The following is a 5444-nucleotide window of genomic DNA, read 5'->3' as shown; positions in this document are numbered from 1 at the left end:
GTGCAGACAGAAAAAGGATGGTAATCGTGAGTGGTCGCCATATCGTGGAAGAATATGGGTGGGTGGGGGAGAACTTCCCAACCCAATTCCATAATCTTGTGTTGCGTCAAACGTGCCACATGTGGACGTATATTGTCGTGGAGAAGAAGAACATCTTTATGAATGACGAGTGAAGGCTGTTTTTGAGGAAGGGCTTGATTTAAACATTCCAGTTGCTGACTATAGATCTCTGCATTGACAGTTCATTGTGGATTGAAGAGTTCGAAATGACTTACTCCTTTGCTGTCCCACCAAATGCAAAGTATCACTTTCAGCAGATAGAGTCCAGGTTTTGGGGTCAGAAGTGGTTTTTGTCTAGGTCTGAGCCATTGTTTTTTGGCATATAATGTTCGCATAGAAAATGCATTTCTCATCACCGGTGACAATTCTGTCCAAAATGGTTCATGCGTATTACGCCCCAGAAGAGACGAAGCAATGCCCACACTTTGGAAACGATGATCATTGGAGAGTTTGTCAGGCACCCAAACACCTTCTTTATAGATATTTTCCATATTCCTTAGATATTTACATATTGTTTCATGAGAGACAAGCAATTTCAGGGCCATTTCACGAGTGTATTGCTTTGGGTTGCCATCACAGTTTTTAAGGCTAAAGTCACCAGAACGAAATTTGTTGAACTATCATTGACACTTATGAAGTTCAAAACATAAACTTCTTTGATATTCTTTGTGGCTACAGGGGAGTTGTTTCCTTTCTTGAATTCAAACAGCATTACGTGCCGATTGTGTATCTTGTTGCGTGCCATCACTGTAAGGGATTAGAGTATACTAAATTTTACACATTAGATAGGCTACACTCATGTGACATTTAGGTGGTTCGTTTAACTATTATACATGATGCACGTTTTTTGGAGGGTTGGTTAATGAAAGTGTTCCAAAATGCGACATTAATTTCTTGATGACCTAATATGCTATAAGTTAGAGGAATTAAATTATGAATTAGATTCTTTTTAAATTCAAAAGGAAAAAAAAACTATCAACATTGTCCTGTGAAAGTTGGCTTATGGTGTTTTATACTTCTACCTAAGTTAACAATCTTGGTATCTAAAAAAGGTAAGCTATTAGCTGTTTGTTCTTCAACTGTAAATCTAATATTGTTATGTTGATTGTTCAGATAATTTTTAAATTCTTGAATATCAGGTTTATTCTTAAAAACTACAAAAGTATCATCAACATATTTTCTATAGTATAAAGTTTTAAACTTTTCTTGACAACTTTTTAACCACTTTTCTTCATAATAACGTAAAAATAAATTAGCCAAACATGGTGCAACACTTGAAACCATAGACACTCCATCATGTTTTTCATAATGACAACCATTAAAAAAATATTTGACTCTTTTGGTGACAAATTCTAATAGTTTTATAAATACAGGCTTTGTTATACCTCTAACAACATCAGAATTTTGAAAAATTAAATTACTACTTAACTCAGTTACTTCATTTAACAGTAAATTTGTATATAAGGACTCAGTGTTAACACTGGCAAGGTGTAACTTTGGCTAGGTGGGCTGTACAATACGTTGTCTGAGCTCATGTATTAAAGATCATGTGCAAAACACAGCATATAATCCATCCTTTGATACTGTTTACACGACTGTGACACAAATGTCACTTCTAAACACTTCAACATTTTGGGGAGTGCGGATAGCAAAGAAATGCTACGCACTAAGGAAAGTTTGTGGATACACAAGATGCATCCTGAATTAAATTTTAATCAAACAATTTCACCTTTGCTCCTGAAACTTTGAACTAATCATTGTCTGATGATGGGTTTTAGTAAAACCAAAAGCTAGCATATGCACTATTATGAACGATGGTGAAAATATGTTAAAGTGTAAAATAGTTTACGTTTAATTGATAGTGTTAGCAGGAATTATTGTACACTCGAAAAATTAGTAAACAGGTTGAAAACAAAGAAATAGTTTATTGCATTTTACCATTTACTGGTAACGATTCTATATCATTCTAAATAATGGTTACAAATACTGGCAATTAAAAAACATTTTATACTGTTTTATAATAAATATGAAAATATTTAAAAAATTAAACTTTTGACATGGAAAATACCTTTTCTGTCATTAGCCAACTTTAAAATTATAATTGTATTCAGTATAACAGGATGGAAAGACTAACTTTCCATGTTATACTTGAATAAATTTTCAAGATAAAGGGAGGAGGTTTGGAATGTAAGAACTATTAAGGGTGGAGGTTGGGAGTTTCATATAGTAGAAACTTTAGGGTAACTGCCTTCACATAACTGGCTGCAGACAGTGAAGGGCAGTAGGAGTTGAGACATTGTGGGTGTAAGCACTCAACACCATACCCTTAACTGATTTTCCATGTTTGCTGGTTAGTTTAACATCAGCATTATGATTTTGTCTGATAGATGAGATATCCCCAACCCATTTGGGAGCTATTACCACAGACATTATCCACTATGACTTTAAGGTGACAACTAGGACTGACAATGGAATATTCACCAAAATCTTTTTAATGCTTATTTTATATTAAATTAATTATTGTTTTATAGTGGTGATTTTAATTATAGTGCTGATTTTTATTGCCTATTAACAATTAATGTAATTAATAGTATTGAAGCTACTTATTTAATTATATGTATACATATATTGAAAACAATGAAAAGAAAAAACATTTGTTAAGTAACTGAAAACAATATTTTGCTTGTGGTGAATAGAGATTGTGTGTGACTGTGAATTTCACTTTTTTCTTCTTTAACAGGCCCAAGTCCGTTGTTAGTGATGGGAAATCTAGAATTCTTGTGGACATCATCAGGGTCTAGACATCAGTTAACTCTTAGGGATGGTGTTTACATCATAAAATTGTCCTCAAACTTTGATGAAACACAAGGTTTTAAAGATATCCAGCTTTTGTGCATGAATAAGGACCCATGATTCTTAACAATTTATTGGTGCTTTTCTACTATAAATACTTTTTGCTATGGTAACAACAGTAGTGTGAGATTTTATGTTAGTAATGTTCAAGTATGCACTGACTGTTAAGACTTTGTAATATACTTACATGTCAACTGTTTATGGAGGGTGAAAGGGTTAATGGTTTTCACAATACCATTTACATAAAAAAGGAATACAAAATGATTCAAATAGTTACAAAACTAAAAATTAAGAATGTAGAAATAAAACAAGCTAAATTTCTCTCGTAATGAAATTGAATTTATTATAGACACTATTTCTAATGACAGCTAGCTCTGTAATACAGTGGATTTTGTGCACAATCTAATGCTCCTGACAAAATTCAAGACTATTGCCCAAAATGCTGTCTATAAGAGAATAAATTTTAGTTTAAAAGTAATTAATTTCTTTTTATTCTTATGTTATTTTAAATAGTTATTTTCAGATTCCTGTTAAAAGAAATTCCATTTTGAATAAAAGTTAACTTTCTTGACATTTTAAATTGAGAAATATATATTCAGGTAAAATGTGAGCAGTTCGGTTTTTGACTTCCCCAAATTTTATTATATATATGTATTTGATGGGAAACAAACACAGAAGTTAAGTTCCTATGTGTAATGCATAGTAAAATTTCACATAGTTTCATTGAAAAAAAAGTTTTGATGTTGATTTTCATTATCAATTTAAGATGCATTGAAAATTTACCACTATATACGAATATACAAATAAATAATGTGTTATATAAGATGTTCAAGTTTTTCCAATAAATCAAGAAAAAGATGTTTGATCCATAGTAGTAGAAGGTAGAAGCAAAAGCAGGTATCCATGCAATTTCTATTAAATAACAGTTTTGTAATTGAAATTATTATTTTTTTAGGTGTTTAGTATCTAGATTAATATGTTTAGCTACTTTTTTTGGTCAGTTTTCATTTAGTGACAGATTTTTATGTTACCTGTGCAAAAACAGTTGTCACTTTTTACTTTTTCTAGTAAAACATTTTTGGATAACTTTATATTTTATGTTTTTTGTATTAGTAACAGTCTAAGCAGTTTATGTAACTAATGATGCATGTGTGTGTTCACATATGACTAGAACTTACAAATCTTTTTCTTTAATTGAAGTGTTTAGGCAGTAAATCTACAGGATTTGCAATGGACTTTATGGACATTCTACATTTTTGATTTATTGCACATGCTGAATATAAGTTTGTTATATCTTCAAATTAAAAAAAAACCTCCAGATTTTTGTTTTTTTCAACGCAACCAGAAAGCCCTTTTTTGTGCAGTCACATTTAATATTTTATATATGAAATGTTTGAAGTAAATCTCTAACTATATAGTTATGTTGTTTTCTCTTTTGGTTACTAGTAGACTGATTCATATTTGTGGTGATAAGAACTAGCTTGAGATTTTAACTGTTAGTAGCTTTACATCACAGAGTGCAATGTTGTTTTAGATGCAGGTTTTTTTCTGAATATGTTTGAAAAACAATAAAATCCGTTTTACACACCACTGTTTATTTTATTACTCGCAACACTGGTGCTGAAGTTAAAGCACTGAAAAAATATTTGTATTAGAAAAAATTCACAACTGTGTATACAAAAGTTGGGAAGTGAATCCTGGTTGACCTTGTCAATGATAAATTTAATAAAACCACTGGCACTGAAGTAAATTTGTGTCCTCGATATTTTTATCATTTTCCTGGCAAATATAAACTGCTTACATTACAGGACTTGAACACATGTTGTAATTGTGATACTTATTAGGAAGTCAATGAGAGCAAAATTCATTTAGTTCTGTGAATTTTGAGTTTTAAATAATGATACAAATCATTAATGAATATGACTGTTTTATGCAAGCATGACTATATTTTTGAATAAAATAGCATTTCAAAAGTAAAACATCAAACCTTTCTTTTCAATGAAATTAATGTGTGTTAAATTCTTTATTGTAAAAATAGAAGTCTGTTCATGAGGTAATGAGACACACAAAATATTTTGTGTTTTTAGCATCAAAATCATATCATACTATTTTCACACCATTAAATTAGCAGGTAAACATGCATTTCTTGAAGGTTTTACACCATGAAAGAAATACGTAGACAAAATATTTGCAACAACAAAAACTCAGAAAGGAAATTAAAATGCCCTTTTTTTATTAAGAATTTTGAAGTTTTTGTTAATTTTTCATATGCAATAAAAGTGGTTACAATAATTAATAAATTAATAAAATTTTAAAGGAACAAAAAGGAGCTTATTAGCTCATCAAGGATGTCCCTTCCAGCTATAACTGCCCTTTACTACTCATGTATTCATCCAATCTTTTCCTAAGCTGAATTGATGGCAGCTTATTCCAAAAGTCAACCATCCTGTTTGAAAAGTAATACTGTCTAAACTGTAGACAACTCCTACACTGCCAAAATTGGAAGTTATGACCCCTTGTCCTATTGTTTT

General features: G+C 30.9%; 1 pseudogene; it reads left to right on the top strand.

Moving 5' to 3' along the window:
• LOC106465385 overlaps nucleotides 1-4500 on the top strand; it is a 163917-nt pseudogene extending 159417 nt beyond the window's left edge.
• The last annotated feature ends 944 nt before the right edge of the window (nucleotides 4501-5444 follow it).

The sequence above is a fragment of the Limulus polyphemus genome, unplaced genomic scaffold (assembly GCF_000517525.1).
Source record: "Limulus polyphemus unplaced genomic scaffold, Limulus_polyphemus-2.1.2 Scaffold1927, whole genome shotgun sequence".
NCBI classification, from domain to species: Eukaryota; Metazoa; Arthropoda; class Merostomata; order Xiphosura; family Limulidae; genus Limulus; species Limulus polyphemus.
This window is presented reverse-complemented; position numbering and strand designations above follow the sequence as displayed.